This window comes from Sinocyclocheilus rhinocerous, unplaced genomic scaffold (assembly GCF_001515625.1).
Source record: "Sinocyclocheilus rhinocerous isolate Xijiao unplaced genomic scaffold, SAMN03320098_v1.1 scaffold1155, whole genome shotgun sequence".
NCBI lineage: Eukaryota > Metazoa > Chordata > Actinopteri > Cypriniformes > Cyprinidae > Sinocyclocheilus > Sinocyclocheilus rhinocerous.
This window is the reverse complement of record NW_015629044.1, coordinates 708,625-732,145: the sequence shown is the minus strand read 5'-3', so window position 1 is coordinate 732,145 and position 23,521 is coordinate 708,625. Positions and strand designations below refer to the sequence as shown.

The 23,521-nt window shown below is 37.2% G+C and overlaps 1 pseudogene; it reads right to left on the bottom strand.

The window, feature by feature from the left end:
* The window catches only part of LOC107738617 (RNA binding protein fox-1 homolog 1-like), a 139,321-nt pseudogene that overhangs the window by 3,168 nt on the left and 112,632 nt on the right, over window positions 1-23,521 (bottom strand).

Below are 23,521 nucleotides of genomic sequence, written 5' to 3'. Positions count from 1 at the left end.
GGCACCAAAAAAAAAAAAAAAACCAGAAGCAAAACATCTGTTCATTATTCTCGTTCGGGGCTGACTTGATGAAAATGTTGCAGGGTGTTTAGTGTAAATGTGAGCTTAATTAATACTTTTCTAGTGTCTTATATCCTGAGATCTCACCCTGTTCTCCCTCAAAGTTTGAGCAGGCTTCGTTTGAAAACAACCTGGCATATCTGCTCCTCAAAGCCTTGTTATGCATGCATGTTGTTTCTGGACCAGATAAAGAGCCAATCAGAGGGCAGAGAAATGAGCCAATTTACATATTCTTCCACTCCTGGCGATTAAGAAGTTAATCCACTGCAAATTAGTATAGACATTGTTATTCACTACACAGTAGCTCTGTCTTCATATTTCAATGCGCGGCCAAGTATTTTGTTTGACCTGCGTTATCTGTGTTTACAGGGGTTAGTTTTAATGAGTATGCGGTGCAGTGATCAAACCAGGGCTGCCTTCGCTCTTCTGGAGCTAAGATTGAAAAGGTGACCCTCAGGATATAGCACCTGGTGAATTATTCCTAAAGTATTAAGCAAGGGAAAAAACGCTGATTGGATGAGTCACCCGAAATGCAAGAACTGGGGTTTTTAATTGCCATTTGAAGGACACTGAAAATGTGTTTTTGTTTGTAGCTGTTCTAGCAGTGCCTGCCGGAAACGCACTACAAATTTAAGCTTAAACTCGTACTTGTGACTATCGGTTTGTTCCTTTCTATGATCTGTTATACTAGGCTTCTCCTGCCGCCCATCAAGACAGATTGAAAGCAAAAAAAAAAACCTGATTTATGAGACTGGTGAGCTCTATGTTTGTTAATGAACACCAGAGACTCTAACATACGGCTAAATTAGATCTGGGCCCTGAGATACAGGATAATACATCTCAGATGGCTGGGATATATCTGCATTATTGACTAGATGCTCATTATTTTGGAAAATGTGTGCTCCAGCAGCGCCATTCCTCTAAATGCATTGACTTTTCCCACCAGGAGACCGAACGGACAGCTCATTTCTATGATTTCTTTAAACAATGCCAGGCTGTGCTTTAGGGGCTCTAATGCGAGTTAGTCTAAACGCGGACCTTCTCCGCTTTTCTTACTTACTGATTACATGGATTTGCGAACAGGATGCATGCAGCCTTCGGGGTTATCAGCAATTATTGAACTGGGACAATTAGACCATAATTTGCAAGTTTTTCAGACTCCAAATTACACATTCCAATTGTGTTTTACAGAAAACAGCTGATGTCTTCAAGAAAGTGCCTTCTGCTAAATTACAGCCTTGTTAGCATATTCATTTTCCATGGTCGAGGGGGAAAAAAAGAAGGGAAGGGAAGGGAAAAAAAAGGGCTGTCACAAAATCAATGCGCGGACGGACAGGTCCATTTTCCTTTTTGTATACCGCGACTCAAACTAGTAACAATCACACTTGTGTCATTCCCAAGATCTAGCCCCCTACAGCCAATGTGCAAGACACCATACACTACAAGAGCAACCTTGATACGACAACAACAACAACAGCACAACACACCTGTAAAACAGTAACACAAACAAACCAACCAAAAAAAGGCCCTCTCGCGCACACACACACACACACACACACACACAGATCTAATGGAGAGGGAGGCGACGGTGGAGAACTCAAAGGAACCATGGAACACAATGAAGATTGAGACAGAAAGAAAAGGAAAAATCACAGATTCCAAGCTCGTGACAAGCGTGTTCATTTCACACTTCAAGGAACACATGCCTCTTCCAAGCAGTGCCATGGGAGAGAGAAACAGAAGATGAGAACCATGAATGCGATGCCTTCCAGCTATCCTCATGCAGTACTCCAAAACTACTCCACCCGTCCAAAAAAGAGCATTCAAGAGAAACGTAGTAAGATAAAACGTAACATCTACTAATTAAAAGGGGGCAGAAATAAGGAGACAGCCGGGCAATAGAAGCACTCACTGTCAGGGTGCATAAAAAAGGGGGTATATGCTCGCTCTCTCGTGGGTGCATCGAGAAAGTGAGGGTGATTTGGAATTCATTTATATTTATTTATTTTACCTGAGGAGGTGTTACAAGAAATTTCATCTGCTGCAACGAAGACGAAATGATTTCTGCAAGAGAAGATAAAATTTACAATACCGCCTGCTGACTGGCTGGATGGACGAGAGGTGGGGGGTTACTCGGACTGGGGGCCGATTCAATAGAAACTGCAGCTGTGTCAAGACGCTTTGATTTAGCCACTCTAAACGTCCTCTCCTCTGTAAACCCCCTCCCTCCATCACTATTGTTCTGTAAAAGTCAAGGAACTGCATTCACAGCATTACTGAATAACACTGGGATGGCCTTGAACGGTCACATAAAAACCAACCGTCAAGCCCGTTAGAAACACCTGAGACTGCGACCATTATACATGGATGATATTGGAAATCAAACAGATAATATTATACATCAAAGTGCTTATGTCATATAACATAAAATTTTCTTGGGAGAGAGATGAGAAGAGAGAGAAAAGCAAAACTCCCACTGTACTATGGACATGTTTATTTAAAATGTCAAAACAACAAGGTGCACTCAGTCATTTTTTTTACCCTCATTAAAAAATGTTATACATGATAGAAATGGATAGTACATTTTGAAAAATTCATGGGATCAGTAAGATGTTATTTATTTATTTTTTTAATTCACACTTATTAGGCAAAAACACAATAAACTGAACAAAGTGACCGTAAAGACATTTATAATGTTACAAAATTGTTATTTTTTCAAATAAATGCTGTTCTTTTAAACTTTCTATTCATCAAACAATCCTAATGTTTGTTTTTCATAATTTTTTAATGTGAATGTAAGCTCTTCTTCTGAAATGACTTTTAAGCCAGTAGCCAAATAGATATTTAGACAAGTTTTTTTTTTTTTTTTAAACAAACTCACATTCGGACTTGTTCAGTCAATTTCCAACAGAAATAAACAAACCTCACCCCACATTTTTTTTTTTGTTTTGTTAAATTGAAAATGGCAATTCATGCTGAATTAAATATATTAAATATATATTATATATATATTCCGCAAAGCGGGTCACTTCATGGGGGCTAACGTATTGAGGTCACATAATTTAATTTTAAAATAATGTTGTCATCAGGGCTTACTTCGAATAGTAACAGAAACATTTTGAGTGACACTGAATCTGCCCCACTAGGTGTCAGTAAGTTCAATATGCAACAACAATAACAAAAAAATACTAAAATTACTGAGTGCACCCTGAATCTTTGTGAACTGTGAACATTTATTTAATTTACATTTAACATTAACTGTTTACAGATTTAAAGGAACACTCCACTATTTTTGAAAATATGCTCATTTTCCAACTCCCCTAGAGTTAAACAGTTGAGTTTTACCGTTTTCGAATCCATTCAGACGATCTCCGGGTCTGGCGGTAGCACTTTTAGCTGTAGCTTAGCATAGACCATTGAATCTGATTAGACCGTTAGCATCTCGCTCAAAAATGACCAAAGAGTTTCTATATTTTTCCTATTTAAAACTTGACTCTTCTGTAGTTACATCGTGTACTAAGAAAACTCTTGAAACTCTAGAAACTCTTTGGTCATTTTTGAGCGAGATGCTAACGGTCTAATCAGATTCAATAATCTATGCTAAGCTACAGCTAAAAGTGCTACCGCCAGACCCGGAGATCGGCTGAATGGATTCGAAAACGGTAAAACTCAACTGTTTAACTCTAGGGTTGGAAAATGAGCCTATTTTCAAAAATAGTGGAGTGTTGCTAGGCCTTTAAGCCAGCAGAAACATACAGCATAGAAATATTAAATATATATTATATATATATTCCGCAAAGCGGGTCACTTCATGGGGGCTAACGTATTGAGGTCACATAATTTAATTTTAAAATAATGTTGTCATCAGGGCTTACTTCGAATAGTAACAGAAACATTTTGAGTGACACTGAATCTGCCCCACTAGGTGTCAGTAAGTTCAATATGCAACAACAATAACAAAAAAATACTAAAATTACTGAGTGCACCCTGAATCTTTGTGAACTGTGAACATTTATTTAATTTACATTTAACATTAACTGTTTACAGATTTAAAGGAACACTCCACTATAATAATAATAATAAAAAACATAAAATAAAATAAAAATAAAAAAATTCTAAGGAATTTTTATAATGCAAACAGGATGTGGGTAAATGGTGCATTCTGGGTAAACAAACATGACTAGAATGAGCCGTATCATTGGTTGCACTGCACAGGCTTCATGAGTCACTGCACAGGTGTGACAAATGATGCCAGGCCCCTTTTTAATTGCCGCTTGGAACTATTTTTAATAACTAAATGAATCATTCATTCCCGCTAAGCATTCAGATTGAATCGGCCTTCTTAATCATGTTAGGGGGCTTGTTTTGAATACAATGTTCTATTCGGCATGACAGTATTGACCGTCCCAATGCACAAACACACGCACACACAGTTACACTCACACATATACTCTAGGGAGCAAAGCTCAATGCAGACATGCATTTGAACACATGCATCAAATGGTACACTTTCTATAACTCATAGTGCCTTACAAAATCAGATATGTATTGGCTTCAGATATGACCATTCATACACATTACAGACTAAACATGCACTTCATGAAGACACTTAAGTCACAAGCACTAAAAATGAGCAGTACTACACTGGACTACATCACACACATTTCTATATTATATTTTAACTGCCATTCAGTAATTTATTTCTATCATTTAATATTCAACACTAAACTAATAAGACACATACATTTCACAGAGTTTCCTCTCTTCGTATTAGCTATCAAGGGTCACAGGCACTTCCCTTCAGGGGTGTAAATCATTTGAGTAATTGTACTTCATTCATACAAATAAGCATCATTTTGGGAAATGTTTAGTTTACCTGAAACTAATTATTTGCATTCCTACTCAATACCACTTCTAATTAAAACATTTTATACACTTTCTAGTCAAAGTATAAAATGTATTTCTGAAGTCACCATGAAGTATGTAATTTAAGTAAACTATTCACATTTTGAAACAAACATACATTACCATTCAGTTTGGGGTCAGTACTTTTAATGTTTTTGAAATAAGTCTCTCATGCTCACTAAGGCTGCATTTATTTGATTAGAAATACAGTAAAACGGTAATATTGTGAAATGTTATTACAGTTTAAAGGGGTCATGAACTGCATTTTAAAGATTATTTTTATAATGTTTCCTGAGGTGCACTTATAATGTTAGTATGATTTTTCTCAATTCTCTCTCTCGGCCACCGTAAATTATAGTACAATGACCTCTTACATGTCAAAACATAAAGGGAAATTGAATTTCTCAATTTATGACCACTTTAAAATAACTGTTTCTATTTTATTTTAAAAAGTAATTTATTCCTGTGAACAAAGCAGAATTTTCAGCATCATTACTCCACTCTTAAGTGTCACATGATCCTTCAGAAATTACTCTAATATGCTGATTTGGTGATTAAGAATTATTAATTTCTTTTAAAATCTTTTTTTTTCTTTCTCAATTTATAGTGTACATTTTTGTCAGTCTTCCTGAACTAACAAGTCAAATTATGTTCATTTGAATGTTTTAAATGAAATGCAATTTGCTCACGTAAACGAATTCCTCATATATTCATCCTTATAAAGGGAGGGAAAAAGCATCAACATAATCTTTGATCCAAATCAAAGCTTTTTAATTACATCATAACTATTGTCAACGACAAACACTTGAGGCTTTACATAAATCCATTCAAGTGTCAACACTTCCTAAGAAAAAAAGTTGACATTTTACTTAGAAATACTTTCCCTGAAGCAGGTTTTTAGCTTGATACATGATTTTTAATTGTGTGGAATCCCATACTGTCCATCAAGTTTAATTTCTCAGTGCTTTTTACACCCCTGAGCATGCCTGGTATGTGTTAGCAGCATAATTTGTTAATAAACTAAATAAACGGCCTTTCATACAAGAGTTTAAAGAGTTGCTTTAGCTTCCCGCACAGCTGCTATCCCAGCCCTGAGGGTTTCAACTCGGAGCGCCAGAAACACACACACCTCAACCTTTCTTGATCAAGTGTTGTGGGGACAGAGGTCAGCTGATGCTAGTATGGTGGGTTGTAGGAAGCAAGGCTACTGTGTACTCCTAACCCACGTGCCCCCAGCCCGCAGCTGTTCAGATGGGACCAGCTGAGCCTTGAGCGCTAAAAGGAGATTTCAGAGAAAGAAGCAGCCCTAACCCAGACTGTGCTTCCCAGCAACACCTCCAGATTTAAGGCTGACCCTGGACATCTCTGACGGAGAGCGAGTGAAGCTCTGACAAAGAGCAGCAACCAGAAGCGATGGCTAACAGCTAATGAGACCGGCGTCGGGACGGCAAGGTGTCAGAGTGTGCCATTCTGTTAAGATAAAGCTTTGGGGTATTGGTATCTGCCACAATGGAAGGCAAGAGATCAACTGCAGTCTAAACACTCGCAGGATTAGCAGAGATCAGAGATGATATCTTTCACACGAGGTGATAACATCTAACAGTGCTGAGAGGTTATTTTAATGGAGGCAGACAGAACGATTAAACTCCAACTGTCTAAAAACGTTACTCATTGAGACATGAATAATTTATTTTTATGAGGGAAGAGAGATTCTAAGTCATTTACATTGCAAATGAATAATTCAATCGTTTTAAATCCGAAAAATGTAAAAAATTTATGACTTCTCAATAACAATCATTTATAATCTCTATTATGAAAGACTAGTCTAATTTAGCTGGAATTTGTATCAGGGACCTAATTTGTATGTTGGGCTGCGGTTTCAATTTCCCAAAGCTGCTATTATTCTCAAAATGTGTCTAAAGGTAAACAAAATAATTCAAATGTTATTGAGAGGCCTCTTCATTTGCATAATCAATCAAGCAGGTTTCTGCAGCGAGCTAAACAGCATTAAGGAAACTTTCTGAATTTAATCAGTTCGAGCATTAGCATTAGCTCTGCCCACTGGCAAAGGAATGACTATGTCTACTAGTATAACTACATTTGTAATACAAACTGAACCACGGGCAATTTTGGGGGGTTCATAGAACATAATGAAAGAGAGACTAAGATCTGTATTAATGACAAAACAGTTAAAGCAATAGCTGAAACACACCATTCATGTCTGTAGCACAAGCGGTGTGGGACGAGTTATACGCAGATGTCTGATACTGAGGGTTGGGGATTTTTCAAATCCATAAGTATGAGCAATAGAAATACTGATGCCTAGCTTAGTCAGCACCACAAAACAAAAACAAAAATTTCTGATGTCACTGAATGTACAGTAGTGTCACAACAGTTTATTTATGTATTTATTGCCCAATAAATGCAACAGAATCCATGATAAATCAAAACAGAAAAGATGTCGATATGGTCAGAAACATTTCAAAGCAGTACAGCTATTTTTAAAGTCATGCTTAATTATAAATTAATTAATGTAAACATGAACTCTATACTACTTTGAAATGTTCCTGACTGTATCTACCTTAGCATTCAAATGTTTGAAGTCAGTATTTTATTATTATTTTCTATTTTTAATTAACTCTTTCAGTCAGCAAGGATGCAATAAATTGACAGTAAAATCGTTTTATAATTTTACAAAAAAATTCTGTTTCAAATAAATGCTGTTCTTTTGAACTGTCTATTAATCAAAGAATCTTAAACAACAGGTATTAGAGTTCATTATTAATAAGCACAACTGTTTTCAACATTGAAATAATAAGCATGCAAATGAGCAGCAAATCAGCATGGTCACTGAAAATTCAGCTTTGCCATCAAAGGAATAGATTACATTTTAAAATATAACAGTTATTTTAAATGACAATAGTATTTCAAAATATTACTGTTTTTACTGTATTTTTGATCAAATAAATGCATTTTTGATCAAATATGGTGAGCACATAAGACCTCTTTTAAAAATATTTTAAAAAATTGTGCTGACCCCAAACTTTTTGAATGGTACTGTACATCTTTTTCTGTTTTTATTTAACATTGAGTCTGTTCCATTTATTTACTTAAGTAAATAAATAAATAGATAAATAAAATATTTTAATGTTTTACTTGGACAAGTTGGTGCATAAGATCATTACATGATTGCCTAAGCCTAGAGTAATCGAACCAACAGAAAATCAGATTACCGCTATACCATAAAAGATTTCTCATAACAAGAAGCCACAGAAAAGCAACAAGGGCCCTTGGAATCAATACCGTGGTTTCTTAAGACGGTCTGACTTTAATCTCTGAGGACAGTCGACTGTATTTATCCAGAGAAGTCCCCGTGTGTGAGGAGGACACATGTGGTTATTGAACCGATCATGAAACCACACTGATCTTAAGCCTGGCAACAATTACAAACACTACGACATGCAGTTCACGGCCGACAGACATCAAAAAGTGCACTCGGGTGCATTTGGTCCCCATTTGCAGCCTTTACCGTGGACACTGGGATCTACGCACGCACAAACGCTCCCGTGATGATTACATAAACATGATGTAATGACGATGAGCACCACTCACAACCAGTCGGGTGAGATTCACAGCACACAACTTATCAAGAGGCATGCAGGGACACCGTTGAGAGATTATGACAGCACTGCTAAGATGACATGATAATCAAGTGTTGCTTCATCTAGTTATGGCTGCACAATATCAGTAGCTACATGTCGGATGACAGCATTACGATCATTATTTGCCATCAACAGTCATGAGCAGATATGATTTCGTGTCATGCGAATGTTTTACAATCACATCAAGGCTCCAAATTTGCTTTATTCTTGATTGCGTGCCATCTGCAATAAGCTTACACTCACAATTGACAAGAGAGAGAGAGAGAGAGAAAAAAGAAAGAAAGAAAAGGAAATCAAAATCAGAATCAGCCAAGACGACTTCCTCTGGTCGCCCTGCCAAACAGGCTTTTGTCTCATCTCTGAGGAACTGTCAGGTCTATCCCACTTCATTCTGCAGTTACAGTTGCTCCGCCATGGATGTGTTTCACCATTACATTTGCAGTGACATCTCATTTGATTTAATTTGCCAATTACTGCACTGGGCACCGTGCTATTCCCCATCACCACTGGCAAAGGGAATTAGGCTAATAAATCAGGCTGGCCTTTTTTTTTTTGCGTGCTTGCGCTTGCCTCTGCCCGTGACGAAGGGAGAGAGTTTGACCTCAGAGGAGTAAAGGGTGAGAGAGAACGAGGCCGCCTCGGCGGGGGAGGTGGGTGGGTGTTAAGGGCCCCACCGGAGGGCCTGGTAAGATGGTGTTGTCAATGGTGTGCAGGCAGCGGTGTGTGTCTTACCTGTCACTGTAGGCAGCGGCGGTAGCAGTAGCAGGCTGAGTGTATCGGTAGGCAGCGTAACCACCCTAGAAACACAACACACACACTCGCTCACATGGGCACGTCGACAACAGCTGTTTGGACTTTTTATAAAATGTGTTTGCAAGAAATAAAAGAGCGAGGGTGGGGGAAAAGGAGGGAGGTTTGGTTTGATGTTATGTGCTGTGACAGAGACTGTACGACTGAATCTCATGGAGATGAAGAGGCATGGAGTGATTTTGGAGACAACGTAGCATTCATTCGCTCGTAGTTCATGGCATCGGCGCTCACGATTCGCCACATGCTCCAAAAGAGGGGACGCACATGTCATAATCATAGCTATTAAATATGCATAATCTAATTACAAAGCAGCAGCCTTATGTTGGTGACTCAACCTACTTTCTTATTCCTCTCATGCATATATCTGAGGATTAATTATGTAGCGCTGTCATACTACACTACTTCTTTTTGCCAACGATGGAGAAAGGAATAATTTCAACATGTGGAACGGTACCATCAGATGTTCAGTAAGGCAAAAAGGCCAAACAAACATGTGCAGTCATAAGCGCATACAGTGTCATTTTTTTTCCACGTTTTGTTATATTGCTGCTTTATGCTAAACTGCTTTAAATTACTTTTTTTCCACATCAATCTATACTCCATACACCATAATGGTAGAGCAAAAAACAGGTTTTTAACATCTTCGCAAATGTATTAAAAATAAAAAACTTAAATGATTCCATTGCGTAAGTATTCATACCCTTATCTGGGACAGTTAAAATTTAGCTCAGGAGCATTCATATTGCTTGTAGATGTCACTACACTTCGAGTGAAGTTAACCTGTGGCAAATTCAATTGAATGGATATGATCTGGAAAGGCACACACATCTTAATAAAAGGTCTAACAGCTGATAATGCATATCAGAGCAAAAACCAAGCCCTGAGGTTAAAAGAACTGCCTGTAGAGCTCAGAGACAGGGTTGTAGCTTGTCGCATCAAACAAAAAAGACTTGAGGCTGTAAAGGTGCTTCAGCTAAATATTTAGTTTAGTAAGGGTATGAATACTTATGCAATGTACTTATTTTAGTTTTTTTATTTTTAATTAATTTACGAAGTTGTGACAATTCTGTTTATGCTTTGTCAATATGGTGTATGGAGTGTAGACTGATGTGGGAAAAAAAGTACATTTAAGCAGTTTAACATAAGGCAGCAACATAACAAAACGTGAAAAAAATGAATACTTTCGCAAGGCACTGTATGCCTGCTGATTTGAGCAGCTTTGTTTCATAGTCAATGACTTCATTGAAGGTTCACAGAAGCATGTAGTCTCTGTTACCCTTAATGGAAGACGTTTGGAACAACCAGGACTCTTCCTAGAGCTGGCCTCCTGGCCAAACTGAGCAACTGATGGAGAAGGGCTTTGGTTGGTGTGGTGACCAAGAACCTGATGGTCACTCTAGTTGAGCTCCAAGATCATATGTGGAGATAGGAGAAATTTACAGAAGGACAAACATGACAATTCTGTTTATGCTTTGTCAATATGGTGTATGGAGTGTAGACTGATGTGGGAAAAAAAGTACATTTAAGCAGTTTAACATAAGGCAGCAACATAACAAAACGTGAAAAAAATGAATACTTTCGCAAGGCACTGTATGCCTGCTGATTTGAGCAGCTTTGTTTCATAGTCAATGACGGTGCGAGATATAGCTGTCTGCTTGAAATACTCCCACACGGCCATTACTGTGCTCTGGACTTTTATTTTAATTTTGTATTATATAACAATTAGTTCCTGTCCTCTAATTTAGTGTTTCCCAACCATTTTTGACTTGTCTACCCCCACAGCCCCATCATACCCCTTTATAAAAACTAAATTAAAATCTGCATCTGTCTGGCATCTTTAGATAAATGCATAGGGTGCCATCAACACAAATTATCATACTTGCACTATACATTTTTTTTTTCATCATTATAACAATATTACACATTAATTATCAAAGAAATATAAAATAAAATGAATATAAATAAATAAATTAATTAATTAATTTAAACTACCCCCTAGGAGCTGATTCAGTACCCCTGTTTGGGAAGCAAATAAAGCAAAAAGAAGAAAAAGAAGAAGAAGAAGAAGAAGAAAAAAAAAAGCAAAATCTAAATCAAAATCTAAACCCACTGGAACTGAAGCAAAATCTATTTATTCATTTATTTTTGCAATTGTGCTGTTTGACTAAATATTTATATATAGCTTATATAGCTTATGATGAAATGCAATATTTCCTATTTTTTTTGGATTGTTGTACTGTTGATTTTTTCCCTCATTCATTTTTTTTTGAGAAGGCACAACTTCATTTACAATTCCTATTAGCAGTCCACAGTAAACACAAACCCTAACAGATAAGTCCATCTGTACACCTCTGCTCTTTCTCAGTTTCTCCAGGGCTTACTGGTCCCCTGACCCCGCTGTTCTCCACACCAGGCCTGCAGGCTGTAGTAAATACCAACCTCCCTCTCCCTGCACTCACACATACATTACAGCAGCTCCTTCTCACAACTTTCTTCATGTTCCTCACCCTCCCACTTCCTCACAGCTCACCTCCGTCCTCTAACTCCTTCCATAATGACTCACCAGGTAATTTGAAACTCCCACTGCGTGGCAGGCCCCTTAACAAACCATTTCATTTACTTGCGCAACACTGAGCCTGATCGTGATGGGCCGTGATGCATCTGGGCTGTATATAAAGCCGGTGTGATTAGCTGCAGATCGGAACGGCTGAATGGGGCCCCTTAGTCACCAGCGCTGTCAACTCTGACAGACAGGGGCCGCGGGCATCTACATGTCTCTGAAGCTCCATTAGGCTTGGTCAACTAACCTCAGGGAAACTGACAGGGTGTGCAGGTGAGGCGAGAGCAGTGGTCAGGACTTTAATGCTGAATGCTGAATGCTGGAGAGCGGCCACAATTTATCATTATGACTCACAAAGAGAGAAAGAGAGAGGAATAGATACTGCTCCTCTGACTCCTGACTGCTTGTATCTGTCTGGAGTGCATGTGGACATACTGAGCTTATCATGGTTATTGATGCGCATGGTGAGATTCTCATACTTTTACTAGAGTGTGTGTTTGCCTGCCACAGCTACTTGAAAGGATTCCACAGGAGGATATAATACAGAATAATACAACTTTTCAAGTGCTTTATCAGTGCATATATAACATTATGCAACAATTAATTCCAGTCCCTGGTAATAATCCAACAGCACTGAGACTTTTCAGTGTTTGTATCATACAATGCATTAATGGTGGGGATTACTCAGTGACTCTTATCGCAGGTTACATTGACATGCCAGTAGGTGGCAAAAAGTGATGAGTGATTCGCTGAATCACTGAATCATTCATTGAACCAATTTGTTCAAAAACCTGAACTGACTGTCTTTGTGAATGAGTCATTTAATTATTCACTCAACCGATTGTTCAAAACAGTAATTCAACAGTTCTGCTGCAGCTTTGTTAGAAACCTTTTGCATTGGCAGAGCAAAAGCAGACACATTCAAAACAGCAATTCAGTAGTTGAAGCTTGAATTTAAATATATTAATATGATTTTTTTGGATAAAACAAAGTCTAACCTTTCAAATTATATCCGTTTTATCATTAGATTCAAATAATACATTTTGATGCTCTTTAATGTGTTGTGACATATTGCTGTAGCTGCTTCACATCAAATGGCAGTTTGAAAGCTATTCAAATGCTCATAGTTCATAAGTTGGAAAAAGTTACATATTATATATTACATTATATTTTAAATATATGCAAAATAATGTAAATCCATACTGTTTTTGACAACCTGTTACTGATGCATTAAATAATTAATTGTACGTTTGAATAAATCTCTTAAATTTGTCAACAACAAAAACTATTTTCTAAAAAAAAAAAGGCTTATGTGAAACAAAATAACTACATCATTAGTAAGCAGAGAGTTTCTAATTATAGAACTTGTGTTCCTAGATCAAAACGATTAGGTCACATTGGAGGGTTTCCAATCATTACTGATGTTGCAAATGGACTTGTTTGTTACAGTGTGGCTTTGGGCATTTCTAGATCTTCTAGAAGTGAAAAGTCAGCCACATGAGGGAAATGTGAAGCACTATATATAACAGATTAAATCGAGAGATATTACACATGCGGTGTCGTTTATATTTGGTAGATCTTATTGCACCCCTGCATGTGGTTTGTATCCAGTTTTTCTTTAACTTGCTCATTTTAAGGCTGTCTGTTCTATGCTAGCGTAGCTTCATTTTGCAGACCTTAGCCAACATTCAGTACATTTAGCAGAGCACTCAGCAAATTAAGATTGGTTATAAACAAATACAGTTCTTGTATAGTTTCTAATGAATATTAGATGATCTTATCGCAGCAGAACAATCAATCCCAGCCTCTGTGGCACTGAGCTAATGACAGGGGAACAGAGGAAGCGTTACAGCAGCCTTCCCGCCATTTCCACGCACATTTGTACCCTGTACAATTTGTTTCATCCTAGAGGAGGGTGAATTGGGGGAGATACATCAGGCTGTGTCAGGCTCAATGAGACATGGCCTTGAGGAGAACAAGCTTTCGGTCCCTGCTAGTTACCCCACCTAAACTCCAGATGCTTCCACTAATCTCAACATGTGATAAACGTAAAAGTGCACGTAGATCGCAGACGAATACGTCGAAGATATGCAGAATTTGAACATTCACCAATCATTTTCCTCATTAAATCTATATTTCAAAAAAAAAGTTTGAATAAATATTAAGATATGAAATTTGGAATCATTTTATATAAAAAAAAATTATAGTATTTTATAACATTTAATTTCATCTAATCTCACAATCATTAAAAAAGGACATTCTGTGTGCTCAATTTCAGGTCACTGAGTCTCACCGCAACTGACAATAAACTCAACAATGTCCATTTCTCTGTCACTGATACTCATGTGCTGTGGCTGGCTGAGGAAGAATGTTCTTTACTTGTGTGTGAAAGTCTCTTGACACAATTAATTAAGGTAGAATTAAAAAGTGCTAACAATAAAAACAACAATGAATCAGCTGGTTGGTTTATAGTCAGAGGGATGAATGGGGGGGGGGTATGTACATGATCATTCAAGGACGACATGCGAATACTTACATAAATATCTGCACCATAAAATCCATCCTGGTAAACAACACTGGAAAGATGCAAACCCACGCGTACACACACACAGACAAACACCAAACACAACAAACAAAACACATCAATATTAGTGCATGTTCCCATGCAAGCAATACCAACCCCATCTCTAGCCAGGGTTAGTGGAACAGAATAAGAAGTACACACACTGAATAAGAGTGACAAAGGCTCTCTACAAACACTCATCACTTTTGAAGTAATTTAAAAGGAGACTGGAGTAAAGGCTTCATACAGGGGCCACAGAGAGCTGAAACTGCCTCACATCATATTTTAGACATTAGCAAAATGGAAAAAATGGAAAAGAAAAATGTATGTAGAAAATGTTAAAAATGAGAAAAATTAAAACAACATCAACAAAGAAATAAAAATTTAATAATAATAATTATTATAATTATTATGAATAATCAAATATATTGTTTTGGAATAGCGCTAAATTATTACACTTCCAAAATTAATTCAAACTTCTTAACAGATTCCATTCTTACTTTTGTTTTGTGGATAATTTCAGTCTTACGTGTGCTATTGTTTTCTTTGTAAACAATACTTTTAAACATTTTGCTTAAAGTTTGAAAATCACTTAATGATCGCTTATTGGCATTTAAAATGTAACTGAGGGTGACAATGATGTCATTGTAATATTTGCAAACTGAATTGTGTTGCTTGTCTTCTTTCATTTATTTGCATACTGAATTTTGAATTACATACATTTAATAATTTCTGAGCAACATTCAAAGCTGTAAAATGTTGATATGTTGAGCTGGATGATGACATCACTGAATTCAATGATGAACTGCCTTTAACAGAAAAATGAGTGTTTACTATTGTCACTTTGCATTATTGACACACTATTTTCCTAATTAATGCTGTACAGTTGCTTTGACACACAGATCGGAACCCTAGTGAAAAATAAATATACTAAAATGTATTTGAAATACATTTATTTCATGCTAAGTATACTACAAATACATTTAAATATCTATGTACTTAATAAAAAAATGCCCTGAAATTGTACTGTTGGTATACTAAACTGGTATACCTTAAGTCTGCTAAATTGGAACAACTAATTTTGTATTGAATGAACTTTAATTATGCGTAAGTAGTGCTGAAGTCCAATTAAAGATATACTTAAGTACAGTGGTGTGAAAAAGTGTTGGCCCCCTTCCTGATTTCTTATTTTTTTTGCATGTTTGTCACACTTTAATGTTTCAGATCATCAAACAAATTTAAATATTAGTAAAAGATAACACAAGTGAACACAACATGCAGTTTTTAAATGAAGGTTTTTATTATTAAGGGAAAACAAAATCCAAAACTACATGGCCCTGTGTGAAAAAGTGTTTGCCCCCTAAACCTAATAACTGGTTGGGCCACCCTTAGCAGCAACAACTGCAATCAAGCGTTTGCGATAACTTGCAATGAGTCTGTTACAGCGCTGTGGAGGAATTTTGGTCTACTCATCTATGCAGAATTGTTGTAATTCAGCCACATTGGAGGGTTTTTGAGCATGAACCGCCTTTTTAAGGTCATGCCACAGCATCTCAATAGGATTCAGGTCAGGACTTTGACTAGGCCACTCCAAAGTCTTCATTTTGTTTTTCTTCAGCCATTCAGAGGTGGACTTGCTGGTGTGTTTTGGATCATTGTCCTGCTGCAGAACCCAAGTTCGCTTCAGCTTGAGGTCACGAACAGATGGCCGGACATTCTCCTTCAGGATTTTTTGGTAAACAGCAGAATTCATGGTTCCATTTATCACAGCAAGTCTTCCAGGTCCTGAAGCAGCAAAACAGCCCCAGACCATCACACTACCACCACCATATTTTACTGTTGGTATGATGTTCTTTTTCTGAAATGCAGTGTTACTTTTACGCCAGACGTAATGGGACACACACCTTCCAAAAAGTTCAACTTTTGTCTCGTCAGTCCACAGAGTATTTTCCCAAAAGTCTTGGGGATCATCAAGATGTTTTCTGGCAAAACTGAGACGAGCCTTTGTTCTTTTTGCTCAGCAGCGGTTTTCGTCTTGGAACTCTGCCATGCAGACCATTTTTGCCCAGTCTCTTTCTTATGGTGGAGTCATGAACACTGACCTTAACTGAGGCAAGTGAGGCCTGCAGTTCTTTGGATGTTGTTGTGGGGTCTTTTGTGACCTCTTGGATGAGTCGTCGCTGTGCTCTTGGGGTAATTTTGGTCGGCCGGCCACTCCTGGGAAGGTTCTCCACTGTTCCATGTTTTTGCCATTTGTGAATAATGGCTCTCACTGTGGTTCGCTGGAGTCCCAAAGCTTTAGAAATGGCTTTATAACCTTTTCCAGACTGATAGATCTCAATTACTTTCTTTCTCATTTGTTTCTGAATTTCTTTGGATTTCGGCATGATGTCTAGCTTTTGAGGATCTTTTGGTCTACTTCACTTTGTCAGGTAGGTCCTATTTAAGAGATTTCTTGATTGCGAACAGGTGTGGCAGTAATCAGGCCTGGGTGTGGCTCGAGAAATTGAACTCAGGTGTGATAAACCGCAGTTTTAAGAGGGGGGCAAACACTTCTTCACACAGGGTCATGTAGTTTTGGATTTTGTTTTCCCTTAATAATAAAAACCTGCATTTAAAAACTGCATGTTGTGTTTACTTGTGTTATCTTTGACTAATATTTAAATTTGTTTGATGATCTGAAACATTAAAGTGTGACAAACATGCAAAAAAATAAGAAATCAGGAAGGGGGCCAACACTTTTTCACACCACTGTATGTTTTTAGCAGATACGAGCTGTAAAGGCGCATCTCTATTCTGGAAAAGGGGGCGGGGAGCAGCAGCTCATTTGCATTTAAAGACACAGGCCCGAAAAACAGCTTGTTTCTGCTTCCACTCAAAATAGGCATTTTTAAAATTATATAATAAATGATCTGTGGAGTATTTTGAGCTGAAACTTCACAGACACATTCTGGGGACACCAGAGACTTATATTACATATTGTAAAAAGGGGCATAATATGTCACCTTTAAAATCTAATAAAATCAAATCTATATTTTGTGTTTAGTTTTATGACTTGGCAAAACCAAAGACTAAAAATCATATCAAAAACTTCTAAAATCAAAAAATTCTATTGATGCCTTACCAGCACTGATATTTCCATTATATTTATTTTTTATTTATCACACAGTTAAAGTGGCATGTTTTTTTATTTATTTTTGATTATTTGTGTTCAATTTATTTTTGCTGTGAATCTTCTAACCTTCCCATATTTCAATTTACACAAGACAGCAGGCAGTGGAAACTAGTCTGTGGCCCCTGAAACCTCAAAATGCCACAAAACCTCCATCAATATTATCGGCTTGCAGTTACATACATGAAATCAACCAAAATAATCAGAATCACCATTTGACTGCTCAGAGATCACAAATGCTTCTGCATTCAGTTGTTCGAGAGGATTTACATAATGTTACATTACAAAAAAGAAACGCTTAAGGCCATCGACCATAACAGAACAGCATGAGGGTTGACTGTCATCATTACTTGCAGGATGCACGGGTTTCATGCTGCACTGGTTCTGTGTGGTGAGGTAGAGATGCATGCATGTTACAGCAGCCCAGTGACGAGGGGGAGTGGTTGTCAGAAGAGAGGACTAACGGTGAACTTGTGTGTGTGAATGTGAGAAGGGAGTGTTGTAACTTACCCCCCATAGGCTGGGATGTGTGGGGGAGGCGCAGCTGCCCGGAACGTATTGTAAACGGTGCGCCCTCTTCCTCTTAAGTGTGCCCCTCTGTACGCCGCTGCCGCTGTGGCTGCTGGGTATGGGAAGCCTGGCACTGTGGGGAAAACATACAGTTCATATATGAGGAGCCATAACAGAAGAAAGATAGTTAAACAGGTTTGAAACTGTGTTGTTTTTGTATTGAAACTATTCAAAATTGGGTTACACTTTATTTTATGGTGTCCTTGTTACAGTGTAATTAATTAACAACATATTATAGGGTTAGGGGTAGTTGCATGTAATTATGCATATACTATAGTAAGTATATGTAACATGAGTAACAAACACAGTAGCACTTTATTTTACAGACCTGTTCCGCGTGTACATACTATGTACTTATTATAACAATTACAATTAACTGGGTAATAACTACGTACTAACCCTGAAGCACCCCTAAACCTAACCTTAACCTGTGTAGGTACTTTATACTACCAAGTACTTTCCTGGGTAAGTACACTGTAAGTAAAGTACACATACCGTAAAGCTGAAAAATAATAAAAATATGAATATTAGATGAAAAACGTAAACTTAACTCATGAAAATGAGAAAATCTGTAAGTATTAAAATGACTAAAACAGAAGTAAAAATAAATCAATGCCTAAATATAATTATTTGATAAAAACAAAAACTAATAAAAATGCCAAAAGCACAAAATTGAAAAATGAGAACTGTAAGTATACAAATAAAATATGATTAATATTTCTAAAATAATATAATATTAATAAATACTATAATAATATTTAAATAATACTAAAACAGCATTGGTAACCATCATTGTGTAAATGTAAAGACAGGCTTTTCGTGCTGTTTTGAAATAAAGAGTTTGAAGTACTGTGACATCCCCATCATGGGCACATTAACAGGCCTCCCACATATATACATTAACGCCGATTCAGTATTCAGCAACTTGGCCTACCCTGATGCACGACAGTGTGCACTTTGTCAGTATGCTGAGATTAACCAATTATAAAGATGTAATTTACATATAGATGTCTTAAAGGTACAGTAGCAAAAAATCTTGAGAGGCAAAAATGGTCACGTAAAACCAAACTAAAATTGTTTTTAGTTAAAATTAAATAAAATGCAAAATTGCAGGACATGACCCCTTTAAACTCCAATACGCACAGTCAGACTTTATTGCTAAATAACCCCACCCCCCCATCAGGGTGATTACACTGCTACTTATAAAATAAGCAACTAAATGGAAAAAGGATTGATTTGAGGTGAAATTGTTTTAATATGTGAGAACAAAGACACAACAGGGCAATACAAAAAATAGACCGGTGTTGCTAGGGACAGTCAAATATGCAGTTATCTAATGTAATATTTGACTGTAGAATGCCATGGCTGACCAATCAGAATCAAGTATTCCAGAACGCTGTGTAATAAACTGCCAAATGAACTATAATTCCACAAGTCTCCACTAATCTGAGCTGTGAGGAATGGTGCCCTTCCTCCAGCTACACCTGCAATTAGCCGAAAACTCTAACAATGAATAACCAAACTATGGGAGGCTATATATATATATATATATATATATATATATAGTGATTTATTCCAAGGCTAAATAATGAAAATCATATCATGCATACAACTAATAGCTTTTGAGAAATGTTTTTGAAAACCCTACAATGGAACGTTAATGCTGCATTTAAAAAACCACCAATAAAGATTCATTAGGCATATGTATTCCTTTCTCCTTCCATGCCAGGCAGCCCATCTGACAGCCAGTTTTGAAATATGCTGCATACACAAACAGAAAGCTTTGTATTGTTGTTAAATGATCATTAAGTTTAATAGGGCGTCGGTGGTGAAACTGACTTTTAAGAGGCTTAATTTGAAATGGTTGAGAGGAAGAAAGAGAGAGGGGGTTTGTGAAAGCTGCTCCATTCTTTAACATTACAGGTTTTCAAAAGGAGATCATATAAATGTCTAATAGGAGCACTGAATCTTTATAAAAAATTAAGATTTAAGAAAGGGGTTTGCGTGATGTAGAAAGGTGAAAAGGATTGTTCCATTTGACTCTTTGTCACCTTGGATATGTCTCGTTTTCACACAGTGCGCCACAGCTGTCCTATTATATAAAAAAATGAATTACAGCTAAATGAACTCTACATTTTACTTTCCAGTTTACTGTATTTATAAAGGAAGACATTACCTGCCATATTTGTAATGTTAACATACATTTATATATATATTTTGCAAGAGCTTCACTTTGATGTGTAGAATGTGTCCTGAGGAAAATAAATATGAGATGTATTTAGCCTGAATATTTACAGGATAAACAACTTAGACTATGCACTTTCATTTAGAACGATGAAGGGTGGAGGGCTAGATGAAAACGGAGAGAGAGCGAGATAGAGCAAAGGCAAGTGCCGCTGAATGAGAAATGGGAGCGTACAGCAGCAGCAGCAGCAGCAGTGAGCTCCGGGGGATGCACAGGAGAATTAGTCCGTTTTATTGCTTTGAGAGCGATTACAGTGAAGCAGATGCTCTGGCCGACGGGAGGTAGCCTCCGCATCAATGCCATAAAAGTGTACAACTGCTTTGTAGTGCAATAATTTCTAAATGGGAAGTGTTTGGGGGGGTTGACGTGTGGACAGAGCCCATGTTTTATAAACATTGCAGGAGGTTCGGCTGCCCTGTGCATCACGCTCTGCAACCTTTCACAGTGCAGCAAACCGCAGAGACTCTTTTACAGATGCATATATAAACAAGATGCGCTTCAAAATTAGACAACAATCTCACAGCTTTCAGATCAAATGCGTTGTGTATTGAGTATGGATAATTCAGCAGTTTGTGGTTTGCAGTGAAATACTCATGTTTGTTGAAAACTAGGATCAAGACTAAATACTTTGATTATTTATTTATCTATTATTATTTATCTATATGTATTCTTACCTAAGATTTAGCTATTATATTTTGAAAATTGACGTGAGAGTGCGAGCCCGAGCGTAAGACTGCGCCAGAGGGCTTTGTGTCCATTTTAAGCAGGCTGACCTTTGGTCCGACCCACGACGCGATCTTCCAATCGGACGCTGTTGCAGGGCTTAGCCACGCCCTGTGTTGTTCCTTTTTCTTATGCACAAGTCACATGCTCCGTGGGGCGTATTTCTGATAAAGTATTATCACCAGAGAATGATACAAAATATAAACTTTTCACTAACACCAATGTTCGGCGAATAAGACAAGCTTTCACCCGATATTAAACTTCACATCTCTTACATGCATATTAAATGCTTTGTCTGCTAAAACGAGTTATAAGGCATATTAAAATATCATGGTTTCAATAACACAACACACATATATATATATATATATACGGCATAACACATGCAGTGGATACATTTTCACTACTTTTTAAATGATTTGTCTTTTAAAATCGTCATGCAAGGTTCTGTTTCTTTTGTTGTAACATAAGGACGCGGGTCCGTTGGGGTTTCAGGAAGCAGATGTGATGGGAGTCATGTGTTAGTCACGTCTAGATCGGGCCTGAGGGCACTAGTTAATTTACTCATCCTTTTCCGGTTTGGACATAATGGTTCCATCCATTGGTGGTCACAAGACATCGGGGTTTCTATATGTTGTGAACGAACCTTTTCAGTCCTTGATACAAAGAAAGCTTTGTTGTCTCCTGATTGAATTAGTTTCGATCTCATGAGTAGATGAGTTTACACGACTGACAGGAAATCGACCAAGAATATTGGAATCATGTGCTGGGTGATTAGCAAACCTCATGATGGCTGATATCAGTGTCCGTTCATATTTAGAAATCCCTACACATGTCAAGGTCATTTCATATTATTTCTTCCCACAATGCAATCTCAAATGTTCAATGTACAACACAGAAGCGGCCACCAAAAGTACTTTCATTCCGCTTTAAAACGCTTCATCCTTCCACTAAAAGCCGCTTGTTGTCTTCCACGATAGCCTATCTGCACAAATTAATTCCATTTTGCTGCTGCCTTTTTGAAAATTCTCAAATTCTTCTCTTGCGCTCCGTTAATTGCACGTCACTTTTCAAACTTATCATTCAGTATTTGTGAGTTCAAAACAGCCCATCAATGTTGAAAGCACCAGAGGCAGCTCTCGTTCAGTCAGGACTCAATCAAAGAGAGAGAGCAGGGACAGTGATGTCATACTAAAACACTGAAACATTAGCGCTGCAAAACTGTCAAGTCAATACAAATGACTCTAAATCATTACGACCCAACATATTCCATTTTAGTTCATATGGCTGAAACCAATACGAGTCTGTCTTTTCTAAAAAAAATTCAATAATCTGAATGTTGGGCACAGAGAAGTCACCCTTCCTCTCCTCTCACTTAAGGAAATGAGTTTACCAGTTTGTGATTAATTATTTCTTTGCCAATAAACATTTAAGAAGAGAAATTGAGGTCAATAAATGAATGTGTGCATGTGTGTGCAGAAAAACAAGTCATAGTCTGAATGGTGTGAGTATTAATGTGTGCATTTCTTCAACTTGTAGGCATTTTCATGTCTCAGGGGTTGATTTCAATTCAAACAGATTTCACACACACACACACACACACACACACACACGTACAGTATATATGTATATATGTATAATCTAAAACAGGGAAATAAAGAAATAATTTTATATATAACAATTTATAGTTATAATTTTATTACTATTTATATTTATTATTAACATATTAATAATAATAAACATATTAGTGTGTGTGTGGTTACCAAAGAGACAACAGTGTCAGTGATGATCATGTTTTAGCTGAAATATGAGACACGATGTGTGATGACATCAAAGAAAAATCAAGGTAAATATTGCATGGAAAATGGAATTGCATAATGTTATATACTGTGGAATTGCACAGTTAAAATAATGTAGTTACAACCAACTGTTACAATTTTCTGTTGTTACAGTACTGACAGAGACCCTAGATCGTATTTGGACACTCAAGTCACAATTAAAATGGTTGAATTTCATTGCACTACATTTACATTTACATTTAGTCATTTAGCAGACGCTTTTATCCAAAGCGACTTACAAATGAGGACAATAAAAGCAGCCAAAACTAACAAAAGAGCAACAATATAAGTGCAAATGACAAGTCACGGTTAGCCTAACGCAGTACACGTAGCAAGGTGTATATAAATATATATATATACACCTTCACACACACTCACTCACTCACTCACTCACTCACTCACTCACTCACACA